The 16,885-nt window shown below is 36.7% G+C and overlaps 1 protein-coding gene across 1 annotated transcript in view; it reads right to left on the reverse strand.

Moving 5' to 3' along the window:
• Positions 1–12,100, reverse strand: part of LOC150076048 (ras-related protein Rab-27A-like) — a 90,950-nt gene extending 78,850 nt beyond the window's left edge. The window contains exon 1 of the mRNA XM_090387395.1: positions 11,976–12,100. The gene's annotated coding sequence lies outside the window, so the exon portion shown is untranslated. The remainder of the gene's footprint in view (positions 1–11,975) is intronic.
• Positions 12,101–16,885: the final 4,785 nt, after the last annotated feature.

A 16,885-nucleotide genomic window follows, 5' to 3' on the forward strand; every position in this document is an offset into this window, starting at 1 on the left:
TCTGACATACAAAATAAAAAAAATAAATAACAAAATAAAATATTACAAACGATACCGCTTAATTTCAGTACTCTCTCGAGCAAAGATTTAAAATCTTTTCAATGAAGCATGAGTGCAATAGCTGTCGATTTAGAACGCCATGGTCACTAGTATACACACTGCAAGTTCGAACCGAACACACACAAAGTACTGACTGTTAACTGGGACGCTGTTAACAGTCAGCATAAATTTCTATCGTACCATAAATCACAGAGTAGTAACATATCTTACTCTCATTGTCAATAATTCCCATGATGGCCATTTTAATCCATACTCTCTCTTACATTAACACCTTTTCATTTTCTACCACCTAGAAAATGAAAAAGACCTGGGAGTAATTGTGCAGGCAGATATGAAGTTTTCTGAGCAATGCAGACAGGCTGCTAGCGCAGGTCATGGGGTTTTGTCAATGATATATAGGAATTTTGCTAGCAGGCAAAAGGAGGTGATTATCCCTCTGTATAAGGCAATGGTCAGGCCACGCCTTGAGTACTGCGTACAGGTCTGGAGGCCTCATTTTAGGAAGGATGTAGATTTACTTGAGCGTGTACAGAGAAGAGCAACAAGATTGGTGAGGAGAATGAAGGGATCCTCTTATCAAGGGAGGCTTAAGTTTCTGCAAATTGCAGTGGCTGGAGACTAGGCACCTGCGCGGTGATCTGATTGAGGTGTATAAGGCCTTGAATGGGTTCAGCACGCTGAATTCTGATGGGATCCTTCCACTTGTTCAGATTACGAACCTAAGGGGGCATAAATTCAAATTAAGAAAAGACAGATGTAGATTAGATGTGCGGAAATTTGCCTTTAGCCAGCGGGTGGTTAATTGCTGGAACAAACTTCCATCTGTCGTTGTGGAAGTTGATAGGGTGAATAAATTTAACGAGGAACTGGACAGGCATTTGGAGGGAATGGTGTGATTTTTTTTTTTTTTTTTTTGGCTGATGTTGCATAAGCTCATACATTTGCTTTCTTGCATCACATGCCACTACTACTACTACTACTACTACTACCTTTAATACAACAACAATTTGTCGATATCATGATCTTTTGGGCCTAATAATAAATCTTTACATGTTTCACAATTATTGCTCTTTAAAATATTTCTAGCTAGGTAACCTGAGACATATGCCAATACATTTTCATCATAAATATCCATATCCTCATAGTACCTTAGCGATTATGACTCTTTCACTTTGTCAGTGAGACTGGCTGACTTAACTTGATTTCAGAAACAATAAAGATGCTATGACATATTTCATGAAATTTTTTTATGGAATAATTTAATTATTTCATAAACTATTACTTTGTTTAATATCAATACACTATTCATATACATTAATGTAATAAGTTATGAATTAGTTATTAATTAGCTATTCAGTATTTTTTTTTTTACATTTCCAGGTTCTATCAATTCTGAAAAATTGTCTTAAATGTTCTTTCAGAAATCGGTACAATCGAACTCCAGATTTATCGCATACGAAACACTTATTTCTGTGCATGATGTCAGCAGATAATTATAATAATAGTTATAAAAAAAAAAAGCACAAATAATTATAATAGTTTTAAAAAAAAGCTATGTAAAACAAATTGCTATGCTACGTTCAACGAACACTAGAACTCAAAACAAAGTAGCAACCACGTGTTATTTATTAATTAGCTATTTAGTTTTTTATTATTTTATTTTTTTTTACATTTCATTAAACATTTCCTGATTCTATGGATTCCGATAAATTACCTTAAATGTTCTTTCGAAAATTAGTACAATCGCAGTCCACATTTATTGCACACGAAACACTTATTTCTGTGCATGACAGCAGATAATTATAATAATAGAAAAACAAATACACAAATAATTATAACAATAGTAAAAAAAGACTACGTAAAACAAAATTTCTACGTTCAACGAACACTAGAACTCGAGACACAGAAGCAACCACGTGGTAACAACTTTATTAGCGTTGGGCATGCGCGTTATTACTCAGTGAGTTTTGATAGCCACAGATCGCCACATTAAAACATAATTAGTTTCATGCCCTGAAAGTGAGGGCGCTGGGAGGAATTGAGCAAGTGTCTACTCTGTATCTTACTTCTCTGTGCCATAAATGGCACAATTGAAATTTATTTTATGGTGCTTACCCATGGATCTTTGCGACAAGAAGTGCAGAACTGGCCCAGCTGCGCCCACTAGTTCACAGTGATTGGACGGTCTATTCCAATGAGTAACTTCGTTTCCCGATTTTAAAGGGAAAGGATTTTTTCCCCTTTGAGGCTGGTTTTTTTTAAATTAGGAATATAACACCCAATCACTGTGAACCAATGGTCAGAGCTAGACCAGCTCTTCACTCCTTGTAGCAAAGATCCATGGGTAAGCACCATAAAGCAATTTCAACCAATTACTTCTTCATGCTGTATTGGAGTATAAAAGAAATTCGCCAATTTTATTTTATATTATTTCACAATGGCTTCTTAAAGCATACTAACGAGCCCAGGCATTATTAATAAGGAATCACAAAATGAAGTTACATAACCTTAGCGAACTTCGCATTTATTTTTTATATCATTAATAATGCAGTCTGCTCAAGCAGATAAAAAAAGTTGAAGGGAATAAAAGGCAGTTCAATATTTTATGCTTTTAATAAATGAAAAATTTGTCTTTTAAAACTAAAATTGCTCCTTTGCTTATCGAATTTCAAAAAAAGACAATGGAGAAGCATGACAAAAGAAAACAATTATAAAGTTGGCGGAATATTTCAGGGCTCTCGTTTTTTGAGCTAAGTAGAGAACCTATGTAAATCAGCTGGTAATTTTCTTCTTTTTTATTAATTTATTTATTACTGCTTTTTTTTATCACCAAATATATAAAGTTATCAATTTCTTTTGTAACAACTACGTCTATATTCGATATTGTTACAGCATACAGTTATAAAATCGATGGAAAAATATCCGATTTTCTTTTCTTTCTTTTTTTCATTAAAATCTATACATAACCAAAATAAGTATTTACTCAAATACTTCAAAACTGAAATGAAGTATATACTCAAATACTTCAAAACTGAAATGAAGTACAGTATATACTCAAATACATAGCAAGGGCAAAGTAGATAGCGAATATGTCCACTGTCCCCAAAAGATTGATTCAAAAAGGAATTTCAGTGATGATATTTTCAAAATGTTTCACATTAATGAATCATTCACTTTTCCTATTTTTAAACTAGACATGGTGTAATATCCCCATCACCAAAAGGCTATTGGATAACAGTTCTGTGGGTCAGACGACGATCTCTTGCCACAATTTATCGAATTTTTGCAACTCCATCCTCATTTCGAGAGGTTGCGAACGTCCTCACGTTGGACTGAAGTTTCATCACCATAAACAGATTTTAACATTTCATACGTTTTTTTATGTTGCAGATTTTCCCAGTTTATAGCAAAATTTGATATCCGTTCGTTGCTCCATTGCAAAATCGGAACGTTAACGCTATTAAAAAAACTGGTTGTTACTTGCAACCTGTGAGTTTACTGGACAATCTCTGTACCACCATCTGTCGAAAGAAATTTGAATTACAACATACCACTCCCGTTTATTTTCAAACTCATCGAACGTGACCACAACAGCACCAGTCGGGGAACTTCATTGCCACACCTCGTGCATGCGAATGCGCCTAAAATATTTATCATTCACTTTTCCTATATCTAAACAAGGGCATTTTAGTAATAGTAATGGCAAATGATACAAGAAAGCAAGCTTACATAGCATCAACCAAAAAAAAAAAAACACAGTTCACCCATTCGTGCCATCCAAGAATTTGTCCAGTTCTCCCTTGAATTTATTCAAGCCATCCACTTCGACGGATGAAAGCCTATTCCAACAATCAATGACCGGCTGGCTGAAGGCAAACTTTCGAACATCTATCCTGCAACCATTGTTGAGCTGATATTCTTCTATCACCGAAGGGTTGTTAGATAACAGTTCAAAATGAGAAGCGATGATAATTTTTAAAAAAAATCCACTTTTTAATATAAAATTCGTGTTTACACTCTGGGACGATCACAGGATCGTTAAAAAAATGAAACTTTCCACGTTCTATGACATTTGCCAACTTAGAATGTAAATTTTTTGATTTAGCCAGAGTTAAGCATCGGCACTTGCTTATATACGTAAATAGGTTTATACCTCACACATATATACAAGTTGTACGTGCGACTTCTGTCGATACATATATCTCATTTCAAGTGTGACTTCTGTCGATACATATATCTCATTTCAAGTATCTAGATGTAAACGTGGTATAAGGAAGTTGAGTAGTGTTAGGTACACTCCCAAAACTTTATACTAATCCGTCTGCACAGTAACAACATCACAAATGGGGAAAATAAAAAGAAAATAATAATAATATACTATTAATTTGTTTATTTTAGTGATACTTCAGACATTTTATAACTTCATATCGTTGCCCCAATAGTGTGCGAATCTGCTAAAAACACAAATTCAGGAATGAAAAAAAAAAGAAAAATTTGTTGATTGAGAAATTGAATCGTATAAAAAAATTTAATTATACGTTATGAATATTATATACTGGTGTGCAAAACTTAAGGACCAGTCAGGTTTTTACCTGTAGCTTCTCATAGGAGTGGCCTGGATATGGGAAAAGCATACCAAAGGAACCTCGTGAGGTACAGAAATGACGAAGGAAACAACACCGACACAACAATGGAAACAAAACGGTACAGAGGGACTTTATTGAAAAATGGCAACATAGCACTGGCTGTCATGATACAGATGCATCACTTCCAAAGATGGACCAAAGGGAAGAGGTGGTCCTCAGTAGGAGATATGGCCACCCCTAATGTCGATGCAGACATTACACCGCCTGTCCATACTTAGAACAATGTTGTTGATAAGTTCTTGCGGTAACATCGGCCATTCCTCTGTCAGCGCCATCTTCAGCTGATGAACATTTTCTGGTGGATGTGGATGTGCCGCCAGGCGTCTCCCGGAGCGTCCCATATGTGTTCGATGGGATTTAGATCGATGGAAAAAACGGGCAGGGCAATCCATACGAACAATGTCCTCGCTTTCCAAAAGCATATAAACAGCTGTAGTGCGATGGGGCGTGGCGTTATCATCCATAAACACGAACTCGGGGCCAATGGCACGTCGGAACAGACGCACATGGGGAAGGATGACCTCAGTACAGTAGCGTGCACCGGTTACAGTACCGCCTTCCAGTATCTGGAGTTGTGTACGTCCATCCAAGATAACGCCTCCCCAGAAGAGAACACCTCGGCCGCCATATCGATCCCTTTCAGTGACGTTTATAGAGTGATACCATGTGCCAACCTCTCGCCAGATTAGCTGACGTCCAGAATCACTGCTGAGACTGAATCTACTCTGATCAGTAAAGAGTACCTTAAATAAAGATTTTGTGGTTGTACCCTTTAGATAGCGTTGGTCCTTAAGTTTTGCACACCAGTGTAATATATAAATATTTTCAAGTAATAATCCATACAAACAAGAAAATATATTCACGATCCAGCAAATATATATTCATTTATATGAAATTATGACACGAATAGGATGAAAGATGTACCTGGAAAAGTCAATGCAGGAAGCATCTCATACAATTTGAATAAGCATTAGTATGAGTTCATATATCGCGACTTGCCAATTTGACATGTATCCCATACAAGTATCCAGATATAAATGCAGCTATGTATAGTATGGCAATTACTTGATCCCGAAACTCGAAGGATTTCATTTATGAAATAACTGTTTATGTATAATGTGTTTTTCTCCTAAGCTTGGTCTATCCTCTTTTTTAGAAAATTTGAAAGGAGTGGTCAGCTTTAAAGTTGAATTTAAAAACGACTGGTGAAAGGAATGCCTTTCTATAGAAGTGGAAATAGACTGAAATAAAGACGAAATACAATTGATCAGATGAGAGCTAGAGGAATTTTAAGATACACATTTTTGCCATCATTACTGTGACTTTTTAACAGCTAGTATCGCAGTTTATATACAAGGGTCAGTCCATAAGCAATGCCTCGTTGGCCATAAGAGTATAAAGACAACAGATGCAAAGTTGAAATTTATATAATTTAAACAAAACATGTATACATTATTCTATGTATGCACTGTTTATTAATACAGTTTTGCTATCGTTCTAACTCAGATATGTACAGTGATGAAAGAATGAATCCTGCTGCTGAAGTTACAACTTTTTCACTGTCTTTTTCAGCTCTCCATCACTGAAAAAAATAAAATATCAGACGGTGCCAAGTCCGACTACATGCAGAATGCAAACTTGCCACCCTTGGTCTGTAGTTTTTATCTGAGTCATGTGGGCAGTGCATGGCCTGGTATTATCATGGTATAATGCAATTTGGTGTCCTGTTAGAGCCTTCATTTTTTGTTTTATAGTCCTATTAAGCTTATCGAGTGTTTAGTGACATTTTTCCTTATTTAGTCTGACCTTTCTCAAAAAAAAAAATCAACCAAAATTGTGGTTCCTCTCAATCCTCTGTCCCAAAACACCATAGCCATAATTTTTTGTGGGGATCTAGTAATTAAAGGTTTTTTTTGTAGCTGGATATATGATGGTTTGATGGATGTGTCCAGTCCATAGACTGGCGTTTAGAATAAGAGTCATAATGGAAGAGCCAGGTCTCATCACCTGTTATCAGCCCCATTAAAAAAAATCTCCTTGAAATCTGTTGCACTCCTGCATGAAGAATTTCATTTCTCTTGTCAGCAGCTTGGGCCCATTTACAGTATTTTCCTACTGTATAATCTAACATGTCTAAAATACATTGATCTTTGAGCACCCTAGTGTGCTTGCATCATTGCATATATGGTTATTATCCTGTCTTTTTGAATTATTTTATCAAAATATTGGTGTTTTCTTCAATACACACAGACTTCGCTCCTTGGCTGGTCACAAATGTGTAAGCCATTTACGAACATCCAGAGTGTCTTGTTGGTATACGTTCCTCAATTTTTTATGAATCTGGATAACTGAGATTTTTTCTGACTTGAAAAGGAATTCTATCACTGACCGTTGGCGAAAACAGACATCGGTTTGACTGTTCACAACTTCGGATCTCTAATAGCCAGAAACTTTTATTTCAGCAAGTTTATCTTAATATCTATACTACCAATATACTATAAAACTTCATGATGCTAACTCAACTACAAAAAATGTTGTCGCCAAGAGACATTACTTATGGAGCGACCTTCTATTATTATGGATTCAGTGACGATTGTGCATCCAGACAACACGCCACAATGCCAGGCAGGTTGCTAACTAGTTTCAGGAATATCACAATGAATTCTCCATCCTCCTATGGCCACTCAACTCCCCAGATCCCAATCCAATTGAGCATGTTTGGGATCTACTGGAAAAGCATGTTCGCTGCTACGGCCATCCACTTGACCAATCTGTGAACATTACTTGACACATTGTGCAACGCATGGGTAGCACTACCACAGGACACCCTGCATCACCTTATGGAGTCCATGCCATGACGGGGTATATTCCGGGTGAAAGGAGGATTAGGTAGGTGCTGCTTATGCAAAGCGAACTCCAATGTAGATGACAACAATTTATACCTCGATAAAAAAAAAGTGAAAAATACTTCTACAAACATTCGTCATTAATTGTCACATATTAATATTAATCTCAATTTATATTTTTAATATTTAACTTTTGTTTTCCATGCATTAATACAAAAATTCAAATTTAACGAAAAAGAAAATTGTATACAACCAGTGTAAGCAACAAACAATTTTTTTTCCCTTCCATCGCCAATTTGTTGTCGATTTTCTTCCTGAAGTTGCTATCAAAGTACAGTAATTAGAATATGATAAATCATAGATTATATATTTGAACGAACCAGTTCTATAATTGTTTCTTCATCCTTTATTAAAGTTTAAAAAAATCGTAACTTGAAATAGCAGTAATTAAAAAAAATCCTTAACTTAATAACAGAAATTAACTGAATAATTAAATGGCTAAATAAGAAATATAGTTCAGCCAAAGTTGCACGTATAATCTGACTAAAATTAATTCCAAGAAAAAAACCGTGCTCGTAAAAATTCACCGAAGTGCTACGGCGGATATTATACACAAATTTCGCCTACGGAAAGTGACTGCGTCGCCGGTGTCAGTGCGGCAACAGAGAAAACAAAAATATCGTTGGCGACGATATCTAAAGTTCGACACGGACACTGTCTGTCGCCCGAGACCACTGTGCCGGAACCATGTCGGATTGAGCAAATACGTGCAATGAAAATACATTGGACAATATTAAAGTTACGGACGGCACTGAAACTGTACGAGCACTGTAAGGTAATGCATAAATCGACCCTTGAAGTACATTATACAGTAATCTCCTTAAAATCTAGCACCCACGTGAATTGAGAGATGACGGATTTTATATTTTGCTGGATTTCAGAGGTATACTAGTGGCTGAGCAGTTTAGATGAGAAAATTTCAATGAATAACTAACAACTGAACTTATATATGTCTATAAACATTTATGAGAATTACTGTATCTTTTTGTTTTAGCTGTGTTGTCACTAGAGACCCACCTGCTGTTTGATGGTGGACCTGAAAGGGGCTATCACAACAGTCTCACCTTTTAAACAAATAGCCAATTAACCTTTTGGAGAGGCCATTTAAAAGTGGTGCAGTACCCGGCCAACACGTTACAAAATAAAGTTTGTTGTGCTGTGAGATTTGATGCCATTACATTACCTACACACTTTAAACCCTGCTGGCTGCAAAAATAGCCAAAGGACAAGAAAGTCCTGTAAAGCATCTTATAAAGAAAGAAATGTCACCCATTTTTATATGAATTCTTAGACAAATACGATCGCTGATAAGGGTGTGAATTTTTTTTTTTTTTTTAAATAAATAAATAATAATTGCCGGATTTTAATGAAATTTGGGAAAGCTCGACAAATCGTTCTAATAGAGCGAAATATAAAATTACCTGACACTCCATCTCCTGGAAGTCGAGTTATTACATGCAGACGGACAAAGAAATAATAATTGCCGGATTTCTAGTGGTCCATTTTTAACGAAATTTGGGATGGCTCCACAAATACTTTTAACAGGTCCAAATATGAAATTTCATGAAAATTCATATAAAAGGATCCCAGTAATTAGTAGACGGATACAATGGTATCAACTTAGATTGAAACAGAGCAATAGTTTCGGCCCTACTTTAGGCGCGTTAGCATTAGTAGTATACATAAACGTCAAATTATCTTTACCACGTCCATCAGCTCGCATTTAACAACTTGCCAATGGATGGATTTTCATAAAATTTCATAAAATATATCATATTTTCCTCTTTTAGAAAGATTCCCTAGCCATTCCAAATTTCATTGAAATCAGAAGAATAGAAATCTAGCAATTATTATTTATTTGTCAGTCCACCCGCCCGAATGTATATTGCCGATATTTTTAGGAGTATTTTAGGAGTATATATATATATATATATATAACTAGATAAAAGTACTAAAAATAAATTTAAAATAAAAACTTGTGCCAGTATCATGTCAAAACCGTATAGTGAAAATATTAAATTAAACGTAATAAACAAACCAATAGGGAGTGAAGAGAAAAAGGTAACAAGACTAAAAATATTGTAGCAGAAACTCTTCAAAATAATTTAGAAAATCTAAAGGTAGAATAATAAATAAATAAAAGAAATCAATTAAATATAGATGCCAATTACATAGAAATTTAACGGCGCCCTCCTCGACGGGTACCAGGTCCAAATTACGTATAATATCACAGATAGAGACGTAAACTAACAACTGTACAATAAAATAAAACCAACATAAACAAAAATAGGCTGACCATTATGCCCCATATGGGGCATAATGATCAGTCTATTTTGGAATTCTTGATGTAGGTTTGAGTCTAGAGATAAAATGAATGCAAGATTCAAGGCGCTAAAAGTAACACACACACAGGGCAGTTAGTCAAAATATTCTCCTTCTTGGAACATGGGTGGACAATTAGTGTTACGCGCAGCCGGATGAAAATTTTTCAATGTTAACTACTAATAAGAACTTATAACAAGTGGTGACATGAAAAATTGTTAACAATCAGTTCCGTTCTTCTTCGGAAAGGAGGGATCGGAACGCTAAGAGTACCGGAACACCGTTCCAGTGTTCCGGTTCGTCGCACGTATCGGCACATACTTGATTATTAAAAATGAGATATTTTATTAACGACCATTCCAGTTTGTAAAATTCTCAATTTCAACCCCTGTCCAGGAGTAAAGGTGAGAGGCTAGAAGCTACATTTATTGATTATGACTTTTAATAAATACATTTTCGAAAGGTATAATCAAGTTCACCTACGAAATAATTTTGGGAATGCTATGCGATTGTTCTATGTAGGGCAGCTGATGGAGTCTTCCCCCCCCCCCCAAGCTCAAACCCCGTATTTAGGAGGAGGTCACTATTTATGTTATTTCTAAAATAATAACAACAATAATAGTGGGACGCAGCAAGTTGTTTTTCCCAGGGAAGTCTGGGCACGTGCTGGCCCTCGGGTTATAAATGCCGTAAAACATTATTGAATAGTTTCAGTTATATATTTTACGTTATTCGTTTCGAAACTTAAAGTGGTCAGGCACATAAGTACATGTACTTTGAGTGACCGTAGCTCAAGCTCGTGTGACTACTAAATACGGTGCTGTTTTTTGTATTCATAGCGGTTCCCAACACTGGCAACCTCCAGAAAATCCAAGGAAAAGATCAGGAAGTACACGGACCTAAGACAGATATCAAAGAGACGTGGCATATACAACAAATAACGACCATCCCGATCTGATCATCGTGTCAACCACCGGTTGGTGCCAAAGACCTTACATAACAGCCTAGCAGCAATAGGTCTCCCAGAGAACACGTACAAGTAACTCCAGAAAGTCGTAATCCTGAACACCTGTAAGATAGTCAAAGAGTTCCTCGACCATCAATAACAATAGACATAACTATCCTGTGCACTTGATACCAGTTCCCGTCAAGGGGTAGTACCCCATCAGGGAGAAATAATATAAGAGCAATAATAATAATAATAATAATTATTATTATTATTATTATTATTATTATTGCTCTTATATTATTTCTACCTGATTGGGGGTTCCACTTCGTGATGGGTATTGCTACCAAGTACACAGGGTTGTTGTTGTTGTGTCTGGTGTTACTGATGGTCGAGAAACTCTGACTATTCTACAGGTGTTCAGGATTGCGACTTTCTGGAGTTCCTTGTAGGCGTTCGCTGGGAGACCTATTGCTGTTATGCTGTTATGTAGGGTATTTGGCACCATACCGGTGGTTGCCACGATGATCGGGATGGTCGTAACTTGTTGCATATTATTATTATTTTATTATTTTTATTAGCCATATGGTGCAAGGAAACCTGAAGCTTATGCTGTACAGGGCAAAAAAAAAAAAAAAAAAATTCTGAATTCAACTTCCTGAGAGAGAGAAGAATGATGATATCCAGCTCAGGACCCTGGGTGTGCCAAGCCCATACTCACCAGATGTGAGCCCCATATGCCACATCTCTTTGACCTGTCTTAGGTTCGTGTACTTCCTGATAATAATAATAATTATTATTATTTCAGGAGTTTAACAAACCACGTTAATTTTCGTAAAGACTAACATCTAAATATCCACTCTAATTCGAATATTTACGAGTATTACTCTGTACAGAAAATTATTTAGAAATACGTTTTTTATTCTGATAAATATAATAATATGGTTGATATAACTGTCTCCTCCCGTAACGATCTTTTAATAAACAGGATGTTCAAGTTGTCAGAAATATTGCATGGCTTCCGGGCAGAGGACGCGCGCGCGCAATACCCCTGTTTTCGCTATTTGCTTATCTTTGCGAGTAAGCGCTACTTACTTGTTGCTTACGTTTGCAGCAGTCAGATGCTCATCGAAAAAAATTGAACAGTATTTTCCAACCTATCCAGGTTACTTCTAATTCTCTCCCTTTATGTTTCTCTCTTTAAAACAGCTCACTCATTTTATGCACTTATTGTTCACAAAACTGTTTCACTGTAAAGCATATTATCAATTTAAAACGGAGCAAGAAAACTCATACACGGTAGCGTCCACGACGGTTTAACAGGTGGTTTTTTTTTTAAATGTGTACACACTGTAGCGCCACCTAACGACAGTATAGTTTCACGCAAGTTATTTTCACATATAAAAAGTATATCGATTTGCGAACTGTAAATGTTCACCCACGGATTGTTCTGAATAACTACAAAACATCCCATAACTGAATTAACTAAAAAAGTACTGTATGTGGAGGATAGGGTTACAGGAATATGCGATTTTTTTTCTTCTGGTGAGATGAGTCGATTTTTTCTTTAATTTATTTTTATTCCTTATATAAATAAACACTTAAACTGTAGAACGAATAATTAGTGAATGTTTTTATTCCTTTCCCCTCTTCTTCTATTTTTGTTTTTATTACTTGTTCATGCTATAAACAGATTCATAGGCTTACAATTGCCAAAGCACCATAAAAATTAAATCAACCAACCAACAGGCTTACAATCTGTACAAATTGGAGAGGTATGGCATTAAGGGTAAGATGCTACAATGGATAAAGGGATGGTTGAGTGGAAGACCACAGAGAGAGGTAATCAATGGACACTGCTCTTCGTGGACCAATGTCATTAGTGGAGTCCCCCAGGATTCAGTGTTGTGTCCATTGTTGTTTCCTGTATTCATTAATGATATTGAAGATGGTATATCAGGCTTAATGTCCAAGGTTGCAAACGATACAAAGGCTGGCAGAGTTGATGACACTAATGACAGTACGCTGCTGCAACAGGATCTAGAAAAGTTGAGCAGATGGGCTGAGAGGTGGCAAATGAAGTTTAACATTGACAAATGTAAAGTACTACATATGGGAAGCAGTAGTCCCAGAGTAACGTATCAACTCTGTGGTACCACACTGACAGTGGTAGAGAAAGAAAAGGACCTGGAGGTAATTGTGCAGGCAGATATGGAGTTTTCTGAGCAGTGCAGACGGTCTGCAAGAGTAGCTCATGGTGTCTTGTCAATGATATACAGGAATTTTTCTAGCAGGGATAAGGAGGTGATTATTCCCTTGTATAAGGCAATGGTCAGGCCACACCTTGAGTATTGTATACAGGTCTGGAGGCCACATTTTAAGAAGGATGTAGAGCTGTTGGAACGAGTACAGAGAAGGGCAACAAGATTAGTCAATGGAATAAAGGGTTGTCTTACGAAGGAAGGCTTAAGTTTTACAAATTACACTGGAGATTAGGCATCTGCGAGGTGATCTGATTGAGGTGTATAAAGTCTTGAATGGTTTGAGCATGCTCAATGCAGATGGGATTTTTCCTTTTGCTCAGAATAATCGCCTGAGGGGTATAAATTCAAATTGAGGAAAGACGGTTGTAGGATAGATGTGCGGAAGTTTGCCTTTAGCCACCGGGTGGTTGATTGCTGGAACAAACTTCCATCTGTAGTTATAGAAGTTGATAAACATTTGGAGCGAGTGGATGGGTGAAATAAGGGGTTTTTTTTGGCTGATGCTATATATGCTTGCTTTCTTGCATCATGTGCCTTTGCTAATGCTAATGCTAAAGAAGGCGCTGTCATGAATAGGCAACATTTTGAGAAAGTACTTTCGGTTCCTGTGCAGTTTTCATGTGTTCTTGTTTTTTTACGCTTTAATTAAAAACAACTCTGATTTCTGTTGTATCAAGGCAATGTAAATATGAGATTGTTTTAATATATTACTTTTCACTCCGACTACTGCTGAAATTACTATATTCTTAGAAAATAGCGAAAGTACTGTATCTCAAAAACTAGACCTAATAAAGAATTTATGAAGTTACATTCGTTTTTCTCGACCCAAAATTAGTAAAGTTTGCTTATTTTAAGAAAGGAATTCAAAAGATTTTTGAATTCGAATTGAATGGATTTTCAATTTTTTCAAAGGATTTTTTTGTTGAACAGTGTAATTGGGCTATTGGCCTAGCCTCTTCCAAATTTTGATTCGGTAGAGTAAGCAGCGGGCGTGTATATCCTATTTATCACTAACAAATAGCAGGCGTAAGCATAAATTACATCCTTCATGATTTCGGTTTTAGCTCTTCGAAATTTAGTAAGTGTCATCAAAGATATTCACATATAAAACATCTTTCGTGCATAGAGGGTACACACGCTATTTTTTATTATTTTTTTTTTAAATATTAAACCTTGTATGGATTTCAGTGCAATTTGGTAGGATGTGACAAATCTTTTTGGAAACCAAAATTTAAAATACCAGCAAAATCTCTTCATTGGGAGATGTGTTTTTACATTACCCCAGGGGCTCACATCTGGTGAGTATGGCTTGGCACACCCAGGGTCCTGAGCTGGACATCATCATTCTTCTCTTTCTTGGTGACTCCCTTCTACTTCTGGCTCTCTCTCTCAATCTCTCTCTCTCTCTCTCTCTCTCTCTCTCTCTCTCTCTCTCTCTCTCTCTCTCTCTCTCCTGGTAATTAATTCAGAAATTTTTTTTGGCTGGTGCAGCAGAAGCCTCAGGCTTCCTTGCACCATATGGCTAATAATAATAATAATAATAATAATAATAATAATAATAATAATAATAATACAATTTATTTATCAAGAGAATATGTTTACAATAAATGAACTTGTTAAGAAAAATGAATTTCTTCATTTACAACAGTTCTGTATACATATTCTTTTACTACCAGAAAAGACAATGAAGTCACTACTCATAGTACATTCCACACTGTAAACAGAGATAGTAATTTTATGTATAGCAATTTTAATCCACTGTATCATTGAGTATCCAGGTGATTGGCCTGTATTTCGCCGGGTTTCTTGTATCTTCGTCTTTAGGCTTCAGTTATGTGACTCCTTCGGTCAGAAACTTTGGGATTATCTCCGGGAGCCTTATCATTCGAGTGAACTGCTCTGCTAGGTGCTTGTGTGTGCAGGTGAGCTTCTTGTGCCAGTAGTTGTGGATGTTATCAATTCCTGGGGTTTGCCAGTTGTGGGTATTCCCGATCGACTGTTTTACTTCATCTTCTCGAATCTCCCACTCTCTCATCTCTTGTATATCCTTGGTTTTCTTCCGTTCTACTTCTATCCAGGGTGCTCTACTGTTATGTCTTACTTCACTGCTCCAGATATTTCCCCAGAACTCCTCGATCGTCTTCTTCTCGGGTGGTCCGTCTCCTGCTTTCTCATTTTCACCCAGTTTCATGTAGAAGGCTCTTTGGTTCTCATCGAAGATTCGGTTGTTTATTTTCCTCTGGGAGCTCTCTTTGTATCTGTCTAGTCTCTTGCTGAGTGCGAGGAGGTTCTGCTTCAGTGTGTCCAAGTATTCTTCTATTCTCTGATTTCTGATCTCATGTTTGCTGTGGACGCTGTCTCTCCTGAGGACAGCGTCCACATTATTATTATTATTATTATTATTATTATTATTATTATTATTATTATTATTATTAGCCATATAATGCAAGGAAGCCTAAGGCTTACGCTGCACCAGCCAAAAAAAAAAAAAAAAAAAAAAAATTTCTGAATTACTCCAAAAGAAAGAGAGAGCAAACAAGTCAGAAGCAAAAGGGAACCATGACGGGAACCAGGAAAGAGAACAATGATGATATATTTTGTGTCTTACAGTATAACACTGATGTGCGATTTATTATTATTATTATTGTAATTAATATTAGTAGTAGTGGCATGTGATGCAAGAAAGCAAGTGTATGAGCTTATGCAGCATCAGCCAAAAAAAAAAAAAAAAAAATTACACCATTCTCTCCAAATGCCTGTCCAGTTACTCCTTAGATTTATTTAACCTATCAACTTCCACAATGACAGATGGAAGTTTGTTCCAGCAATTAACCACCCGCTGGATAAAGGTAAATTTCTGAACATCTATTCCACATCTGTCTTTTCTTAATTTGGAACAAAGGGGTGCTCTTACGAAGAAAGGCTTAAGTTTTGCAAATTACAGTGTCTGGAGACTAGGCACCAGCGAGGTGATCTGATAGAGGTGTAAAAAGCCTTGAATGGTTTAAGCATGCTCAATGCTAATGGGATTCTTCCTCTAGCTCAGAAAAATCACCTGAGAGGGCATAAATTCAAATTGAGGAAAGACAGGTGTAGGATAGACGTGCGGAAATTTGCCTTTACCCAACGGGTAGTTGGTTGGTGGAACAGACTTCCATCCCTTGTGGTGGAGGTTGATAGCCTAAATAAGTTTAAGGCTCAGCTGGACAGGTATTTTGAACGAACAGAGGGGTGAAGTGGAAGTGGGTTTTTTTTTTTTTTTTTTTGGCTGATGCTGCATAAGCTTGCTTTCTTGCATCAAATGCCTCTACTAATGCTAAAAATGCTAATGCTAATGCTAAAAAATTTGAATTTATGCCCCCTTAGGTTCGTAATCTGAACAAGTGGAAGGATCCCATCAGAATTCAGCGTGCTCAACCCATTCAAGGCCTTATATACCTCAATCAGATCACCGCGCAGGTGCCTAGTCTACAGCCACTGCAATTTGCAGAACTTAAGCCTCTCTCGGTAAGAGGATCCCTTCATTCCCCTCAACAATCTTGTTGCCTTTCTCTATACACGCTCAAGTAAATCTACATCCTTCCTAAAATGAGGCTTCCAGACCTGTACGGCAGTAGTCAAGGCGTGGCCTGACCATTTCCTTATACAGAGGGACAATCACCTCCTTTTCCCTGCTTGCAAAATTCCTATATATCATTGACAAAACCACATGACCTGCCCTGGCAGCATGTCTGCATTCCT

This window comes from Mastigoproctus giganteus, chromosome 13 (genome assembly GCF_048544385.1).
Source record: "Mastigoproctus giganteus isolate SK-2022 chromosome 13, ASM4854438v1, whole genome shotgun sequence".
In the NCBI taxonomy this organism is placed as follows: domain Eukaryota; kingdom Metazoa; phylum Arthropoda; class Arachnida; order Uropygi; family Thelyphonidae; genus Mastigoproctus; species Mastigoproctus giganteus.